The sequence below is a fragment of the Podarcis tiliguerta genome, assembly GCF_965153285.1.
Source record: "Podarcis tiliguerta genome assembly, chromosome: 5".
NCBI classification, from domain to species: domain Eukaryota; kingdom Metazoa; phylum Chordata; class Lepidosauria; order Squamata; family Lacertidae; genus Podarcis; species Podarcis tiliguerta.
Genome location: NC_139538.1, coordinates 80,643,381 through 80,661,982, shown reverse-complemented (window position 1 = coordinate 80,661,982; position 18,602 = coordinate 80,643,381). Strand labels below are relative to the sequence as shown.

Genomic DNA, 18,602 nt, shown 5'->3' with positions numbered 1-18,602 from the left:
TTCCAAGTATATTTGTGTGCATGTGCACACATACAAAAGACTGTCTCTGCATTTCCCCACTTTGTCTTATTTACTCTCACTTCCTAGCAGAAACTCACCTTTCCTTCTTTGTTCATAACTGTCTGCCCATATTATATGATCCTTGACAGTGCAGGTCTTTGGACCTGAGCCAAATGCTGAGAAGTGAGCAAGGCAGCACAAGTGATACCATGTTCCGAGAGCAGGCTTGCACAACTGATGACCTACTAAGGTGAAAGTAGTGAATTAACTATGTATGGAGGCTCACCGGGGGCACAATAAATCTCCTGCTTTAGCTGTCTGCCTAGGACTTCAAGGGGGGAAAGCAACAGGTTGTATACCTGACAAACCGCAGCACATAGTATTTGACCTGAGCATATGTGTATCTGCTACAAGAGTGTAGACCTGGGCTAGAGTCCTAGGCTGTGATGTGGAAAACCAGGTTTAAATCTCTTCCTTGGACAAATCACTATCTCTCAACCTTATACCTCATGGGTTCGTTGTGAGACTGAAAAATCCTTGGAGAAAGGCTATGATAGAATTTTAACAAATTAATTCTGAGGGCTGCAAACCAAGCATGCTGAATACAACACTACATACAGTTCAGTGGTTCCTAAACTCTATACTTCATACGAGATGTGGGAGATATTTGGCCCTCTTATCTTAATAATAACAATAATAAAAAATAATAATTTTTTATTTATATCCCGAAGCCGGGCTCAGGGCGGCTAACAACAATAAAATCATTTCATTGTAAAATTAATTCAAATCAAATTAATGGCAACCATTGGGCTAGAGTTCTGTGAAGATTGCCAAAGGAGGGAGTCAGGCTGTGCCCTGGTCAAAGGGCTGGTGGAACAGCTCTGTCTTGCAGGCCCTGTGGAACGATGTCAAGTCCCGCAGGGCTCTAGTCTCTTGTGACAGAGCGTTCCACCAGATTGGAGCTACAGCCGAAAAAGTCCTGGCTCTGGTTGAGGCCAGCCTAACCTCTCTGTGGCCTGGGACCTCCAAGACATTTTTGTTTGAAGACTGTAAGTTCCTCTGTGTGACATACCAGGAGAGGCGGTCCCGTAGGTCACTGGACTAAAGCTCCCATCAACCCTAGCAAGAATGGCCAATGGACAGGGACAGTGTGAGTTGTAGCATAGCACCATCTGGACGGCCAAATGTTTCCCAAACCTGCCCCATGCAGTTCAGTGGTGTCTGTGGACTGCATTTGCCCAGCAGGAAAATGTTACAAAAACCTATTAAATTTTTAGACAGCCGGTTCAATGGAACCCTGCAGCTTGAAACTCTTTCCCTTGTAGCACAGTTAAATCACAGATGACCTTCAACAAGAACTAGGGTATCCATTCAGTTTTTAAAAGGATCTCCATGTAACTAAGAAACAACTTTTGAATTTGATCAAGTCCACACACACACATACAAGCACTTTCAAACATGAACAGGTATGTCTACAAGCCCTATGCATGCATACAGTTAGCTTAGTGCTCACTAGTTGATTCAATAAAATTATAAGCTCTGCTGACAAAGCCAGCAGTTCTGGTTGAAGCTGTGCAAGGCAAGGAGCTATGGGGCAAAGTAACTTAGAAGTCATGCTTGTGAACTTCTAAGGTGCGCAAGCCAAATAGTTGAGTGCATTCAGTATATACATAATAAGAGCTACACACATATAATATAAACTATTCATAGGCATTATATATGGAACTACACATTGCTTAGAATACTATTTCACACATCTGGGGTTGGGGGAAAACAAAGAGTCCTAAGATTATGTACTTTTCAATTCTGTAAACATGAATCCAGTGAAGAAAGCATGTGGATTGTATCTGCAAATTTTCAGTTGCAGGGGGCAGAGGAGAAGGATAATGCCCATTTAAAAATAGTAACATTTCCTGATTCAGCTTGCTATTTAAACAGGGTTTTTAAAAAATAATATATATGCAGGTTTAAGGACATATTCACTACACCCTGGAAACACATTCTAGAAACTGAAAATGCTTTCAGGAATGTATGTCCTAACCACTTCCATTATGCATCAGGCATTATTTCTCGCTTCTTCCTTGTAATGCACCCTGTTGTCCAAAGCAGACTTCCCCCAACCCATTGCCCTCCAAATGTTTGGGACTACAGTTCCCATAATCCCAGACAATTGGCCAAACTGGCTCAGGCTGATAGCAATTGTAGTCCAAAACATCTGGAGAGGAGAAAGTCAGGGAAGCCTGCTGTAAAGCCAAAGAATTCAGACACAAACATAGGTCACAGTCCAACTTCCTTATGCATTATTGTGTGAACTGTGTATGAGAGAGAAGAAAGCAAGGTCCATTGTTTCCGGAAATGCTCAAAAAAGTCGCCACACAGAACAGAGTTCTCACATATGTGCTTAAGCAAATGATTTGGGTGTTACAAACTCCATCACTAAGTCCATCTAAAGGAGGAGCCGGAACAGCAGTTAATGTCTGTTTATTGATAGTTTTTGGGTGACAAATATTCTCTGCTGTTGGAAAAATGTATGCCATACAGCTAATAATCATCTCTTTTATTAACAAAGTCATTAACAGAGATCCAAGTCTGATAAGCCATTAACAGAGATTTAAATGCATGGGGTAAGGAAAAATGGATTTCCTTTCCCTTGCATATTCTGATAAATGATACAAGCACAAACATCTAGCTTATTAATAACTTATTTCACTGGTTAAAATGCACAAGGCTGACAGGGAAAATGAAGCTTTGCCATGATGGTAAATGAGAAATCTCCACTCTAAAGTACAAAACATCCATTTGTCATAATAATTGTTGAATGCACATTGTATTTCTCTTATACTAATGGTAACCCACTGGGCACAATCCATCAAGCTGTATCATATCCAAGCCCCATGGATTGCACAGAAACACAGTCTGATAAAATGCATGGCCAGAATCTAGATTGCCAACTTTCAAACTGTTCCCTGTAGCTGTCCTTTTAACTGCAGCTTGATCCACAGCAATGAGCAGGTAATTATACTTATCTGCAGTCCATAAAAAGCTCAATCTGCTGATTTCTATCAAACCTCTAGCAAAGGTACAGGAGCAAGCCACCCCAGGTTTTGTTTCAAGGCCAGCTGAAATCCAGCTTTCATATTCATTACTGTATACTAAAGTTCTGCTAGAGTATTACTTGTTTGTTATTATAATTTTAATGAATATGCTCACAGATGTATTTAAGCTGGGTATCACAGCAGCACAAAGTTATAGGAAAAACAACCAATGTCTCTGCTTTCACATTTGTATTCCCCACCCATCTTCCAAGGATCTCAGAAAGGCATGTTCTTATGAGTCCTCTACCCTGAGCAACAGATGGAACTGTCCAGGCTGATATTTGGATCCTGAACTCTTGCTCTGATTTGTTGGAATCAGAACCTTTGTCTTCAAGCCCTGCTTAGAATGGAGCCCTCCTACTGCTATGACCATAATTTAGAACAGAACAATGACACAATCTAGTAAGTTATACGCTACACCAGAAGTGGCTTGACTTCAAATTTGCATAGCCTACTTTTTCCTCATAGAATCCCCACAGTCTTACCAATGCATATTCAATTAAAATGCAACAGTGCATACTCTGGATCTCTTAACAAGTAAGCCCTAAATAATCTATGTTAGCTGACCCTCCTGAGTAAAAATGCTTACATAAGAACTGTCTTTTTGTACCAAAGGTCTACTTAGTCCAATATTATTTGCAAGAACCCCAGCAATAACTAACAGCAAGCAATATCTGCACTACCAAAACAAAAACAAAAAACGGCCAATCATCCCGCAGTGGATTGTGGTCTATATTCTGGCCTTCCCTGTAATGCCAGTTTTCTAATATTTATATTATTTTAATTAGCAATCTTATTATTAAAAAGTTGTAAGTGAATTGCAAACAAACTTAGAGTGATCTAAGTGCATTTTGGCTGATATTGGAAGGGTCACCTATGCAGTTATGTGAATGCTATATTAGATGATAAATATGATTTAAATATGCCAGAAAATACATGACCTTGGGTCAAATTTACCTATTTCAGAAAATGTATATTCTGTCTTTCCACTGTGTCCAAAGTACTTAGAACATTTTAAAACCAGAGAGAGAGAGAGAGAGAGAAACAATACCAGAATAACAACAAAACAATAAAAAAAACCACAGCAAGCATAAACAGACACAGTGGATGATACCATCTAAAAACCAGCTTTAATTTAAAACATTCTTGCTTTAGTGTATTTGTTCCTTGCTATGTTCTCTGGACTTTACCAGGCAGTTCTGGCTCAGGCTGAACACTGACTGCATAAAAACACGCTGTTCTTATGCTAACAAGGGAAGCAGAATGCTAAATAAGCTCTAGAAAGAAAGAATGAAATGGAATGTTCATCTCTATCTGTGATGGGTCAAGTGTGTTATCTAGACAATATCTAGAGAATGAGAACTAGAATAGCTATTCCCCAAGTTTTTGTTGTTATTTGTTTATCATTTGCCCATCTCCCTAAGGTCCCAGAGCAGGTCACAAGAATTTAAAACAATACTTTAGGCCAAGGTAAAGAGATGTATCTCCAGCATACGGTGAAAGCTGCACACCTCTTGGGGGAGGGAATTCCACAACTTACGGGTTGCCACAGAGAATGCCTTCTCCCAGGTCACCACAAACCAAATCTTCTCAGAGCGGTGGAACTACCAAGAAGGTCTGTTCTAATGGTTGTAACACCTAAAAGGTGGCCTTTTCAGATATTTGGGGCCCACGTCATTTAGGGCTTTAAACACTAGTAAATTGGGCTCAGAAATGATATGATATGTTATGATATGACTGTACCTGGCAAATGGTGTGTTTTTTCTGCTTTCACTGCTCTTGGGTTTGTTGTCCTTTGTTGCTAGGAAGAATTCTAGGATCTGGAACTGGTGTAACCAGGGGACTTACAACAATTAGGGGTTACTGCTGTCATTGCAGAGATCAACTCCCAACTCCAAATGGCATAAAATCCACAAGAGCTTTGACCTGTGCTATATTGACAGCCAACCCTTTTAATTTGAAACAGACTTGGCACCTATCTTCTGCATCCAACTGCGGTCAGCCAGATGCCTCCAGGAAGGCCACAAGCAAGACATTGTTTGCCCCTGGCATTCAGAGGTATATTGCAGTCAAACTTAGCAGTTCAATTTGGCTCTTATGGCTAGTTACTGTTCAGTGTTGATAGATCAACCTTCCATGTCAAACTTCTTTTTAAAGCCATCTAAGCTAACAAACATCACCAAATCACATGTCAGGGATCCCATAAGTTAATTATGCATTGTGCAAAGACAAACTTCCTCCTGTCAGTGCTTCAACCTACTGCCAAATCAGTTTTATTTGATTAAGCTGAGTTGCTAATATTGTTGCATGTGTCTTCTTATGTCTCTAAACTAAACATCATATGAATGGTAACCCCACTTGACCCACTTTAGGTGTTCTTTTCCGTACCTTCTCCATTTTTAGGATGTAGAATCATAGAATTGTAGGGACCCTGAGGATCATCTAGTCCAACTTCCTGCAATGCAGGAATATACTTTTTGAGGTGGTGGGGAAACCAGATGGATTGAAAATTAGGCTTTAAAACATGAGACCAGTGTTTATTTCTCCTTTTTAAACATATGTATAAAATGTATAAAAGGCACTAGAATGAATGAGTTCAACTGTCAGTGGCTTACAAATCTGATATTTCTCCATTAGTCCAAATGACTTCAGAGGGGCCAGTTGAAAGGAATAAGTTTTGGGACAGCACCTTAACTACTTGTAAGAGTCTGCACTTTACAGTCCAACTCACCATTCAATTAATCCAAGGCATGTGGGTTTAAATGAATTAACTCTTGCTTCTCAGGATATGGGAGCCCCGGGGGAGCTATTTAAACCACCCATGTCTAGCAGCTGCTTCGTTCAGTCAACTCCCCACCTTGTGGTTTGTAATCAAATGCTTCTGGTGGCAACTTGTAGCAGAACAAAGACAACCATGTCAAGGAGACCAACAAGCCAAGGCAATATGACCATCTCACCAAATGGAGGAACAACCATGAAAGTAGTTTCGAGCAGCCTTCATGCAACGGCCATATTATGAAAAATGGCCATCAGCCGCACAGAGAGGGATGGAGAAGGAATATAAATATATTTCCATATTGCTTTTTGTTTAGATGAAATACATACACAATGGGCAATTTTCTGTTATTCATTCAGTGTCTTCTGGCAGACCTGCAGATTTCCCCGAGGCTTTAAGATTGGATGCATTTATCTCTCACAGCAGCAGTAACAAATTGAAGGCTATAAATTATTGGAGATTCACCCGCAGACATGGTTTTCCACCATACACACACACACACACACACACACACAGAGAGAGAGAGAGATAGATATTCTGATGCTCTAAGAAATTGATGCTCTCAAGAAACACAAGTAAATTAAGAGGTGCCCTCTTTGTTGATGATGACATTAAATAATTTCTACTCATCCATTTAAAAATGGTGGGTGCTCTTTGTATGTTGTTAGCACATCAAGAGGTCTGCAGCAAGCTTCAATAAATCCAAATATCTTGCAAAGGTCCTGGAAAAGAACCACTGATTCCAATGTTCTAATTTCAAGCAAGCAAAGGGGCGGTTTCTAAGGTATTAACAAGACATTAAGACCAGTAAAACTGTTGGTCTGCTGCAGCTTTGTAATATCTTGGATTAAGAGCACCTGCATCCTCAGGTTATGTTTCGCTTCAAAATGAAATGCTGATTAATTAAAATCAGGAGACAATGGGATTTTTTTCAAAGAAAAAGATGCATAAGGGTAAGCTATAAATATTAAGTGCAACACTGCAAAAGGGCAGCAGTCACTGATAAACATGGAAGTCACCATATAGAGGAAAAAGGACAGCAAGATATGCCAGAATTTCCTGATGCAGCTTGTTCCTGCAACTGGTACATGTTAAGGAATTACAGAGGCATCACCATTACCCAGTAAGTACGGTACCATAGCAATTGGGCAAAGAGGAGGACAAACCATCAGGAGGTCATATCAACTGAGCTGTCTGGCTGCTAGGATGTCCACCCACTATTTCAGGAGATGAACAATAATAATTTAACATGTGCTTTGGTGTATGAGAGTGAAGCATGCCTCTAATTTGAAGTAGGGGGGGGGGGGAGAAGTTGGGGTGGAAAGTCTGCAACCCAAGTATCAAAAGTTCAGAGAAGAATAATTTGATCTCTTCCACAGTGCTATAGACATGTTCTCCTTCAAAGTTTTTTCCACCACTAGGGTTTTGTAGGTTCAGTATCCTACATGGTTACCTACAAAGTCTGGTGGCTGGCCCTGAGGAGCTCCTATCAGTCTTTTTCCCCATCCAGCTTCTCAACCCAGTTGCTCTCCCTCCTGCCAATTATTCCTCTTTTATCTTGCCTTCTGGTTCAAACCTGGTTCTGCTTTCCCCACAACCCCAGTCCTGCAAAAGCCATCTACGCTCCAGCCTACTAGAACCTGGCAGACTTGCATGAAGCCCCAGAACACCAATTAAATTCAAAGTGTGAGCGGCAATTGCCCTCTTTCATGCCAGATATGGTATCATTAAAATGCTATAATATGATCCAAACAATGCCCCTTTCCCTCCATTTTTGATAAGCTATTCCCCCCACCATACAGATGAAAACAAGAACATAACATACTTCTGCTATTCTGTGAAACAGGCATTTTATTCCACCCACTCCTTTGGGAAATATACAAAAGTTCTCTGTGGGAGTTTGACTAGCACTCCAAAAGCAGAAGCAGTTGACTCGCTTTAGTACTCAACCCCATGGCTTTAAAACTATGCTGAATGCTTACATGCACATAATACCCATAATGTGCTAACCAGAATAAAATCATAGGCTAAATGTTAATAACCTCTTGTCCTTGAGGAACCCTTTTGTCAATTGTTTGTTTGTTTAAACCAGTCTTTTTTCCAATATTGGGTCCCCCGGATGTTGTTGGACTAGCTAGCATCCAGTACAACATATATATCATGTCCTTACATCATAGTGCTGTGGGGCAGAGATAGGGAAATGTACATTATTTTTCGGTGCTGGAGAGAACACTGTGATGTTAAGGCATAGCTAAGTTGGGAGAATAGTTAAGGGGGAGAATAGATGAGACATGTAGTTGCGGTTTGTACTTCCAGACTTGATCTAATAGTATTAGAATTGCAGCAGAACCTCTCCCAGAAAAATAAGCACCACTTTGGTAGACTACAAGAAAATATGGGACTGATGGCTTTTTGCCAGCCTCGAGTCATATGATATGTAACATCCCAGCAGTCTGGATGCTTGCATCTCACATCACTAGAAACTTAGGTACTCTCTGATTGCTAACAAATTTCATTTTAGCTTTCTGTATTAGATTGCAGTAATCCTAAATACATAATCACAGCGGATGCACATTAGCCACAAAATCACGAAAAGAGGGTGAAAGAAAGTGGGTGGGTGGGGAAGAAGTGTCTGTCAATATTAGCCCTAGATGTATATAATCTACCATGGAATTTCGCGTTCTTTATTTCCTTTCCCTTCCTTTCCTCAGTTAAGACAGAGTTCTTGGGACGGAAGAATCATTATAGAATCATAGAGTCGTAGGGACCTCAAGGATCACTTAATCCAACCCCTGCAATGCATCGAAACCGCAGCCTTGTTGTTATCAGCACCATGCCAACTGAGCTCACTGGTTTATCTTGTGCTATATCTTACTTTCCTGGAGTCCTTCTGGGAGATGGGAATCTTTCTACCGTAATGAATACACAAATCACCAGGCAGCTCAGGGTGTCATATATGGGAGTCCCTCACAACAACCCCTTGAGGTAGGTAGACTGAGAAATAGTGATTTTCTCATAGGTGGAATTTTGAACCTCATTACTGCTGTGGCTCTAATATCAGTAAGTATTCATATATTCACCAAGCACAGCTGCACATTATCTATTCAGATCATGTATAATTGCATTTTCTTTCTCCTTTATCTTCCCTTCTTCTGTTGTCTCCCTTATGTCTGTTTTTAGACTTAAAGGCCTTTGGATAAAAATCTGCAATGCACCATTTCCATAGACAGTGAAGTAATCCCATCCTCATCAATATTACTGTTACTACTACTACTACTACTACTAATAATAATAATAAGGCACAAGCCCCATTGAAATGTATTGGCAAATGATAATAACAGTGGCAGTGTTTGCATAGTGCTTTGAACACACTATGCTGCTAGCAAACAAAATTGGCATTCTCTCTTTTTCGTGCTCTCACACACAAACACATTTATGGCAGTGTACCCACCATTAGTGACTTAGAGTAACCATAATTCTATGTTCTATTGCTTTGGGCTGGTTTGCATGGATAAGACCAGTTATAAAGATACTAAGTGTAAAAAAGTGGACTTGGGGTATATACTTTTGCAATATTTCTTTGTAAGTAGCATCTCAGTTATGGCCTCAATCGTAATATGGCCAGAAACCGATATTGTGGAGCAGGGGTGGGGACACTGTAAGGTGCCTTATACTTAGACCATTGATACATGTAGCTCAGTATTGTCTACACTGAATGGTAAGAGGTTCTCCAGAGTTTCAGAAAAGGGCCATTCCCAACTCTACCTGGAGATGCCGGGGCTGGAACTTGGGACTTCTGCATGCTCTACCACTGAGCTTCGACACTTCCCAATCCAGCCTTTCTCCCTGTGTCCTCTTCTCACCCTGCCATTTCACACCTCCAGTGAGTTCCGCCCTCCAAGGGAGTTCCACAATTGCCCTGTGTCTGTGTTACCACCCATTGCAATTCACACAGAGAAGGCATATCTTAATCTATAGGTAGATTAATACAAGACGCAACCATTTACAGCAATGGGAACCAACGTGGTGTCATCCTGATGTTGGCTGGGCTCCAACTCCCATCAGCTCCAGCCAGCATGGCCAATGGTCAGAGGTATTGAAAGCCACAGTTCAGGAAAACTGGAGGACACCATGTGGGCCACCCCAGATTTAAGGCTCTGAAGGTCAGCACCAGCAATCTTTCAGGCCAGGAAACCACTTGGGAGTCATGCCATTGTTATAAATTCAGTGTAATGTATGTTACTTGGCAGTTGTGTTCTGTGCTCATATTTCACGTTGTAAGCAGCCTTGAGTATGGCTTTAACTATGGAAAGGTGGCATACAAATAAAATTATGATGGTGGCGATGGTGCTATGGTGTGTTATAGGATGTGACTAAGGCTGCGGTCCTGTTTACTTGGGAGTGAGACCCATTAAACCCAGAGAGACTTGTATAGTTTACTCCTCGAGTTGCAGGAATGTTTGAGAACATGCCATGCCATCATAGCACTTCATCTGATTGATTTGGAGGCATTATGTATGTGGGCATAACTTACACATGCTTTGTAGTGTTAACGCCCGAGGACAGCGCACTGGCCTACTTCCAAAAAGTGAGAAAGGGAAATGCGAGGGAGTGGCCAATCCTCAGCTTGATGAGCTGGACCTGTGTTGTGCTAGAGCAGACACCAGAAAACCCAAAGAAGACTCACCTAGCCTGGTGCCTTCCAGATATTGTTGGACTACAAATCCCATCATCCCAGACTACTGGCCATGCTGGCTGGGGCTGGTGGGAGTTGTAGTCTAAAACATCTGGAAGGCACTAGTAGATATGGGGTGGGGGGATCTTGAGAGAGCAGGTAATTAGAATCTGGTACTCAGCTCCCCCATTTTGGATTTTAATGCCCTCACTATCCTTAATGAGGAATAAAGGATTTAATGTATCTCTTTAAAATAGTGGGGGTTTTGTTCTTTTTAGGAAGAAGACTGTTTTTCTTTGGAGCTGGGATTGCCAATACATTTGACAAGCAACAAAAGACTGTGGAAGCAGTTCTGAGAATAATCTGTCATAGTACATACTGCATATAAAGGATGTAAAAATTGTCCTTGCATTTTTCACATCTGTTCTGTTGCCATTTAACTAAGTGGCAGGTAGTGATGAATTATTTGAATGAGTCCAGTAATGATGTACTCAATCAAAAATAGATTATTGCTTTTGTTTTCCCAGCCTTCTGGAGTCCAGACAAAAGGAAGTGTTTCTTTCTTTCTTTCTTTCTTTCTTTCTTTCTTTCTTTCTTTCTTTCTTTCTTTTAATTAAAATTTTAAAAGATTGGAATGGAGAAATGCAACTGGAGCAGTTTGGTCTCACAATAGCTAAGGGCAAGCATGAATGTTAATCCTCATTTCACAATGTGGCCTTGATCAAGCCATTACCCATTCCTTTCAATTCACTGTCATCTGTACACTGGAAAAAGGCTTGTATGCACATGTCTCTTATATATAAGAGCCTTGGGGCTTATTTGTTCTTTAAGATGCCAGGCAACTATTTTCTCTCTAAAAGTTCATTCTTATGAACAGAACAAGGACTGGCAGACAGGTGCCATTTGGTAGTTTATTTAATCCTTCAGTCTTGTCTGGTGGATTTACTGGTTAGGCTAAGTGAAGACCTTGGCATAATTTGCTTGTGTGTAACCCAACATCTATGTCGAATAATGTGACACTGGAATGAATTTGGTATACATGGTCAGGACACAATTTTATGTCAGTAGTCCAAATACAAACTCACCTATTTTCAAGTGTGGGTGGGTGGGAGAGAAATACATAATAATACACTAGCTAAAGTTTGAAATTTTGGAAAGACAATTGGGACACCACACTGGTTTGAACCTCAGACTGAAACCCATGGAAGGGAGCAGCAGGGCTCCCAGTTCAGTTGGAAGAAGTCTGGAAGAACTGCTACATCAACCATCCTTGCCCTCTTTCCAAGAGGCCTCCAGTTGAGGAGGCTGCATATACCGGTAAACCAAGCTTTTCCAAGTGTGTAGTGACTGCAAATCATACTGCCCTCCCACATTGCCCAGAGTGTTGAAGGACCAGCATTTTCAAAGATAAAATGCTTCTATTCTACTAAAGCTTTTCCAGATTCTGCTAGCCCAATGGAGGAATACAAGGAGCAATTCATCCATGTTAAGGACTCTACCCTGGATTTGTGTGGGGTTACTCCTTAGCCTTTTCCTTCTCCTGAAGATGTCCCACAAAGCAGTGGGTATGGATTTTTCCGTGGGACTTCTCCTTAAGCCTTCTCGCAAATGAGTATAGCCGCAAAGCAGCAGAGGTTTAGGATCAGAGTTTTCCTTCTCTACCTTCCCAAGTTGATTAGCACTGCTACTCCTGACTCAGAAGTAATGGAAAAACAGAGCTGGGCCTCTTGCCCAAAGATGGAAGGAAGATAAACTACCTACAAAAGAAGAATGGCTGATAATGATGGACTATGCGGAAATGGCAAAAATGACCGCGAAGATCAGAGATCAAGAAGATAATAAATTTGATAAAGAATGGGGGAAATTTATAAGTTACTTAAAAGAACATTGTAAACAATTAAAAACACTGGCAGGATTCTAAAAAGCACTTGCAATGTAGTGAGAACTGAGTATTAAGAAAATATGGAGAACATTATAAGATGCAGTTGGAAAAGAATAACTATGGAAACCATGGAGGGAAGTCTGGGGATTCAGAGAATCCTATGTATACATGATTATGATTTATCTGTGATGATAATTGCTAAAGATAAAAATGAATAAAAAATATTTAAATATTTATCTAAAAAAGGAAAAAACAGAGCTGGACATCATCGGCATACTGACGCATCTTGCTGCAAAATTCATAGTGACTGGTCCCAATGGCTTCATATAGATTCAGAATCCTTTGTGGACAAAATAATGTCCAGTGGGACCTCATATGTTGAACACCAGGGGGCTGAAGAGCACTTTTCCAATGCTACTCTCTGGACAGGAGCCAGCAGGGAAGAACGGAGCCACCATGAAACAGTGCTGCTGATAACCATCCCACCAAGTTGGCCTAGAAGCATCCTATTCTTGTCAGTCTGCTCTGCAACCCTGTCTAGGGGTCATCTTCCTCCCCCGACCCAACCCTGGACCAGTTTCAGCATCTTCTCCTTTTTCATCGCTAGGATCTGCATTTTTCTTTATGTATCATTTTGTCTCTGGTTAAAGCATCGTCAACCTCCCATGACCAAAATCCAGTCTCATTGATTTTAATGGGTTTGGATTGCATTGTTAGATCACTGCAATCTCCTCGCTGCTGCTCCCACCTGTCACCACCCTTCTTCTCAGTAATTTGCACTCACTATCAGAATGAGCGTAAGCTGAAATACAGAACAAGATGCCCTTGTTAATCATGGACTCCTGGCTGCCATTTGTTTCTTGCTAAGTGACCAAATAAATAACAAAGATGCTAATTGCCAGGTATTTACGAGTAAATGGGGTAGTAATAGTGAAGAAAGGTTGTCTGTAATTAAGTCAGGTTAGTGGGCTTTCTTTACCATGAGGATAAACTGTGAATTACCTTCATGGAAATTGACTGTGTCAAACAAGTAATCAAGTTATCAGAGAGGTTTACAGATATTTACAGCATGAACCTCTCAATTTCTTCCTGTACTGTTGGAATTCTTTAAGCCAAAACTGTTTGGAAAGGACACAAGTTGTAGGAAATAATCTATTCCAAATGTCATGATTTTTGTTACATTGCAAGGGAGACACTGTTATGGGTGTGGCATAACCCCCGTTTCTGAATCCAGCTGGTAAGAATTCCACAAAATTCAGAGGTGATTTAGGAGAATGGACCTTAGTCATTTGACAACTGCAGTTTACTTTTCTTTTCCACTAAAAATAGTGAAAAATGCAGTTTGCAAGACGAATGACTAATAAACGACACCTCCACCACTGTTTTCTTCAATGCAATCTTGGGTGAGATGTGCAATAAAAATGTTACATTAGCTCTTATCTGTGCGGAACTGCAGGAGGCTCTCAAAATATAATGGGGTTTATGATAAACAAACTACGCTTTCTCTTTAGGAAACATTTTAAGCATACAAAATTGTCACTGCAGCTCAGTAATAAAGAAAAGTCCATCATGGATGCTCGATGGATTAAGTATGTGAAAAGAAAAGAGTGCAGCAAAAATCAGAACTTTGGGGAGCTGTTTCTTTGTTTCATTTTTAAACAAAATGTATTGCTAGAGCACAGAGAGCAGTTTACACTATACAGTGGTACCTCTGGTTACTTACTTAATTCGTTCCGGAGGTCCGTTCTTAACCTGAAAATGTTCTTAACCTGAAGTACCACTTTAGCTAATGGGGCCTCCTGCTGCCGCTGCACAGCCGCGGCGCAATTTCTGTTCTCATCCTGAAGCAAAGTTCTTAACCCAAGGTACTATTTCTGGGTTAGCGGAGTCTGTAACCTGAAGTGTCTGTAACCTGAAGCGTATGTAACCCGAGGTACCACTGTATACCAAAGTTAGCAATAAAAACAGTTTTTAAAAAATTAAAAACATTTAAAGATCTTTGAAATAAATAGTAAAATTAACATATTCCAAGAATATGAAGGAGCAATTTGGGCTTCACAAAGCATTTTTCCATTCTGTAGCAAGAAAAGAGTTTTGACAGGATTGGCAGCTTTCTCCTCTGGAAAATCCTCCAGAACATTCAGGAAGGTTCCATCAAGTTCCAAAGGTTGTTCTTCCGAGTGGGCTTACCACCTTTGCCAGAAAAAGCTGTCACTACTAGTTCAATTTCACCAGGTATTGGTCTAACTATGACAAGGGTGTACATTGCACCATTCCTATCTTTGGTCCATCCCTCCTGCAACTTGGGGTGAAGATCACATCAAGATTATGCCCTGACTGATGGGTTGGACCGATGACCATATAAGATGGTCCCATGGTTGTCATAGAAGCCATGACATCCCATGCCAGCCTAGTGACCACCCCTATGTAATGCTGAAGTCGCCCCCATCTAGCTCCCCATTCAAGCCTCAGAAATACCTGCCAAGTCAGCCTCTTCATCCACAATCAAGTCATGATTTACTATGGGCTGACCTGGCATTCAATAATAGCACCACCATGCCAGAGGGTTTAATGAGTCGGCTACCAGTGAGGCATTGTTATCATACATTGGCATACGTTCCAGTCTTTACAGTAAATTATGTGAAACAAACATGCTTTTATAAAAAGGGTACATGTAACATATATGGCCAAATTCTTGGCAATAGTCGGAATGCGCAGGGTTTCTCCCGAACTTCACTCGGCTGGGAAATTCAGCAAGTGGAATTTAGACATAACCCTCAATGCCTGAGGAAAGCTTAGCTGCCTTGCTTGTATATAGTCCTTGCAGAAATGTTTGTGTTAAAAGTACTGAAACCAATGGTAGAACTTCTGAGTGATCCCAACTATATCAACCAAAGGTTGCTGCTTGTTCAGATGGAGTACAAAGGACAGGGGAACAAGCATCACAAGACAGCCTACACAATTCTCCTTCTTATGAAGAGTTCATCAAGCTGATTAGCAGCAGCTCTGGTGCTGAGTTCCTCAACCAACTAAGGGATCAGATTTTAATATTAATAGTTCAAGCAACTACTATCAGCAGCTTTCCACAACTGAAAAGGCAAAAAGTACCGTATTTTTCGCTCTATAAGACGCACCAGACCACAAGGCGCACCTAGTTTTTGGAGGAGGAAAACAAGAAAAAAAATATTCTGAATCTCAGAAGCCAGAACAACAAGAGGGATCATTGCACAGCGATCCCTCTTGCTGTTCTGGCTTCTGGGATAGCTGCGCAGCCTGCATTCGCTCCATAAGACGCACACACACTTCCCCTTACTTTTTTAGGAGGGAAAAAGTGAGTCTTATAGAGCAAAAAATATGGTATCTCCTCAGCATAATCAGAAAGACTGCTACAAAGAACACTGAATGTGTGTCAAAAAGCTCTTCTGTGCAGCTTTTAGAATTGATTGCATATCTCCCTTCCTTGACAGAAAATGGAGCTTTCTCCATCACCCTGTGAAATTATTGTGGGTTCAACGTAATACTACCTGTGCGTTCTAAATAAAAATACTTTTTAGAAATTTATGTAACAAACTAACAATAGAGGTGTTTGTTTGTTTGTTTGTTTGTTTGTTTGTTTGTTTGTTTAGAAAAGGCATTCTCTACTTAGTTTATCAGGTAGCCAGTTCAGGCACATACCATTGCCTACCAATTGGCCCAAGGTGACTGCGTCACACTACATTGCATACAATGTGTTTGTTTTAGTATTTTAAATTGTAAAGTGTATTGGGTGCTTTGGCAGAAAGGCAGTACAGAAATTATAGATTCCAAATTGGTTCAGTGCATATGTACATCTATGCATTATCTGGATATCTGTATTATGCATATGTTCTAATCTTGCATACACTCAGTGTGCACCATCATTATCCAGAGTGCACGCTGTATGGCTTGCTGGGCTGAACTGTCAATATTTGTCTCTATGTATCCTGAAGGCATAGCAGGGAACAAGATAAAAACATGAAACACCCAACATACCGTAATGAAAGTACCGCAAAATTCGGACTTTAACCATTTGGGACAGGGAAATTCTAGTGACCACCAGCCAATATGAAAGTTCTTGAAACACTCCAGTCCTATGCAGATTTTCATAAGGCCACCAGGGACACATCCAATCATGTCTTGACTTGTAAAATAATAATAATAATAAATGTTAATGTAGCAACCCTGTGAAAATTCCATGTGCCCCCAATTCAGCACTGAATTCCTATCCTTCAAATCCCAAAGTGTACAATGAAAACACACAGGTGCAGAATGGTGGTAAGGCTGGGTTCAAGTCAGACTGGATTCAAGTCATACATGCTGAATGTCTGAGTGCTTGACAGGTTGATTATATTTTCCCTGAATGAGCTCTGTTCACTTCCAAATCAGTCCAATGAATGTTTTTGGAAACTTGCCCACCCCTACAAATTATGCCTAGCCATCATATGCCCTACTACAATCCCTTCAATGGTTATGATTTCTAGATGCTCCTAAGACAACCCCCATTTGTGAGACTCCTTCAATGGATCTAGAGACGCACACTACAGGTAGCTTGCAGGATAACAAATGTCACACCTGTTGCTGTTATTAAATCTCCCATTTCTGGCACAAAGCTCCACGTTGCACATCATGAACATGACACTTAAATGGAAAGTGAACAAAGCATTCTGAAAATGGTGGTGAAGAGACTGCACAATTTAGGCAGCAACAGGGTGAGAGAAAAGAGCTTTTGAAATGGAGAAACTTCTCAGAGCCTTTGTGCAGCAGGCAATTATCAATCCACTGCTGAACTGAAAAGCCACTGCCATATGAAAGTAGCTGCAGATAGCATCTGAAGCCTACCATCACTAAGTAGGTTCAGTGGTCAGTAAGCAGGCCAGCAACAACAAGGAATGCTGTGCAATTCTCATACGCTAAGAGAACACATTAAATATCAGGACCCTGGACAGAACATTGGGGAATGAAGGCAAAGCAAACAGGCAACCAAGTAGCTAGAATGTTGCTCTAGCAAGCTCTAATCAGGAGCGTATTTTATATAAAGTGGCAGAGAGATATCTGTTCATTTCTGCTTCCCTGGAGAAAATGAGCCCTTATTGAAAGGATTAATGCTCTGCTTCCAAGGCATGTGCTCCAGCAGCGTTGGTAGGGCTTCTTGTGTTCCTGCTGCCATCTTTCGGCATGGGTACCTTCTCTTGCATTACATTGCGTTAATAATAGTAATAGTAGCAGTAGTAATCCCTTTAGATATTTGAAGTTGGCTATCATATTTCTTATCAGTCTCCTCTTTTCCCGGCTAAACATACCCAGCTCCTTTAACCATTCCTCATACGGCTTTGTTTCCAGACCCTTTATCATCTTCGTTTCCCTCCTCTGCATACATTCCAGCTTGTCAATATCCTTCTTAAACTGTGGTGCCCAGAACTTGACACAGTACTCCAGGTGTGGTCTGACCAAGGCAGAATAGAGTGGTACTGTTACATCCCTTGATCTGGACACTATACATCCATGCAGCCTAGAGTAGCATTAGCTTTTTTTGCTACTGCATCGCGCTGTGAGTCCTTGAGCTTATGCGTCCTTGAGGTATTGCAATCCTGAGCAATGCATTGGGCTTAATAGGCCAAACCCAGCACTTTGAATTGGCCACAGAAACTAACTGACAGCCAGTGCAGTCAGGCCAGGATCGGTGTAATATGCTCAAACCATCATGCCCCAGTGACCAACCTGACTGCCAAATTATGAACTAGCTGAAGTTTCTTAAAAGTCTTCAGAGGCATCCCTATGTATAACACATTGCAGCAATCTAACCTAGAGGCTACCAGAGCATAGACAACAGTAGTTAGGCTGTCCCTGTCCAGATAGGGGTGCAGCTGGGCCACCAGCCGAAGCTGATGGAAGGCACTCTATGCCACTGAGGCCACCTGAGCTTCAAGAAACATCCATGGATTCAGAAGTATCCCCAAGCTGTGTACCCACTCCTTCAGAGGGAGAATAATCCCATCAAAAGCAGGCAACCTTCCAGCCATCCAGTCTAGGGAAATGCCCACTAACAATGCCTTAGTCTTGCCATGTCCTCAAAGCCCTCTGTCAACATCAAACCAAGCAAAAACAATGACACTGAAGACTACTTTGAAGAATGTTGATGAAGAAACAAATGTTCCC

At 41.1% G+C, this 18,602-nt stretch overlaps 1 protein-coding gene across 14 annotated transcripts in view; it reads right to left on the bottom strand.

Moving 5' to 3' along the window:
• KCNMA1 (potassium calcium-activated channel subfamily M alpha 1) overlaps positions 1–18,602 on the bottom strand; it is a 546,631-nt gene that overhangs the window by 250,968 nt on the left and 277,061 nt on the right. The window lies entirely within an intron of this gene.